The sequence below is a fragment of the Triticum aestivum genome, chromosome 5D (genome assembly GCF_018294505.1).
Source record: "Triticum aestivum cultivar Chinese Spring chromosome 5D, IWGSC CS RefSeq v2.1, whole genome shotgun sequence".
NCBI classification, from domain to species: Eukaryota; Viridiplantae; Streptophyta; class Magnoliopsida; order Poales; family Poaceae; genus Triticum; species Triticum aestivum.
Window position 1 is genome coordinate 472,718,525 of NC_057808.1, and position 1,986 is coordinate 472,720,510.

A 1,986-nucleotide genomic window follows, 5' to 3' on the forward strand; every position below is an offset into this window, starting at 1 on the left:
CCGATAAATGTCCGAAACCTTCCGGAACCTTTCCGGTGTCCAAACATAGTAGTCCAATATATCGATCTTTACGTCTCGACCATTTCAAGACTCCTCGTCATGTCCGTGATCACATCCGGGACTCCGAACAACCTTCGGTACATCAAAACATATAAACTCATAATATAACCGTCATCGAACTTTAAGCGTGCGGACACTACGGGTTCGAGAACTATGTAGACATGACCGACACACGTCTCTGGTCAATAACCAATAGCGGAACCTGGATGCTCATATTGGCTCCCACATATTCTACAAAAATCTTTATCGGTCAAACCGCATAACAACATACGTTGTTCCCTTTGTCATCGGTATGTTATTTGCTCGAGATTCGATCGTCGGTATCTCAATACCTAGTTCAATTTCGTTACCGGCAAGTCTCTTTACTTGTTCCGTAATACATCATCCCACAACTAACTCATTAGTTGCAATGCTTGCAAGGCTTATAGCGATGTGCATTACCGAGTGGGCCCAGAGATACCTCTCCGACAATCGGAGTGACAAATCCTAATCTCGAAATACGCCAACCCAACAAGTACCTTTGGAGACACCTCTAGAGCACCTTTATAATCACCCAGTTACATTGTGAAGTTTGGTAGCACACAAAGTGTTCCTCTGGTAAACGGGAGTTGCATAGTCTCATAGTCATAGGAACATGTATAAGTCATGAAGAAAGCAATAGCAACATACTAAACGATCGAGTGCTAAGCTAACAGAATGGGTCAAGTCAATGACATCATTCTTCTAATGATGTGATCCCATTAATCAAATGACAACTCATGTCCATGGCTAGGAAACTTAACCATCTTTGATTCAACGAGCTAGTCAAGTAGAGGCATACTAGTGACACTATGTTTGTCTATGTATTCACACATGTATCAAGTTTCCGGTTAATACAATTTTAGGATGAATAATAAACATTTATCATGAAATAAGGAAATAAATAATAACTTTATTATCGCCTCTAGGGCATATTTCCTTCACAGGAAGCCCCCAAGTGATATATAATGAGCCCTTAAGGCAGGATACCTATGTTTGAACTGTGCATTGCAACGAGTTCTCTTTGGTAACCTTTAACTTGGGCAATAAGCCCCCAAGTGATTTGCAACAAAACGTGTAAGCCGGATTAATAGGGTAGTCATAGCTATGATCAATGAGCAGGAAGCCCCTAAGTAATTTGTAACAAGGCGTGCAAGCCGGATCAATAGGGTAGTCACAGCTATGCTCAATGAGCAGGAAGCCCCCAAGTAATTTGTAACAAGGCGTGCAAGCCAGATCAATAGGGTAGTCACAGCTATGCTCAATGAGTAGGAAGCCCCCAAGTGACCATAATAAGATAAGCCCATAAGGCAGGATACCCATGTTTGAACCGCGCATCATGGCAGCAAGTTCTCTTTGGCAACCTTTAATTTTTCTGACACTCAAACTTGCGAGAGATGAATTCTTCTTGAACTGGATGTTAAGCCGGATATTAATAGCTTCAAAGCTTTGTGGGAGACAGATTTCCGTCGAACCGGATGTTGAACCGGAATCTTCCAGCCGGAAATTTTCTGACGGCCTTTAAATTTTTATCAATATGGCAGTAGCCTCCGGGACCGGGTTATCTTTCCCTCCAACGTCCTGGGGTTCTTGAATTGGCTGAAACAGGCAAGATTTGCTGAGTCATGTCATTGTAGCCCCCGAGTCTTAAGACGGCTCGAGGAGTTGGCTTGAGATTCGCCATATTTGACCGTGATATAAACCGGTACATAATTGAATAGCAGAATGCTGGAATTTCTGTAAACCAGAAGCTTGAAGCGAATTGACAATCTTCGCAACACTCATTGCACACTCCCGGTATGAGTTATTCAACAAGGTCCGTGACATGATAGTCACCTTCGCAGTAGACAATTTGTCCTGCATCAAAAAACATCGCAAGCCAGGGTACTTGTTCTTTAAAGAATAAAA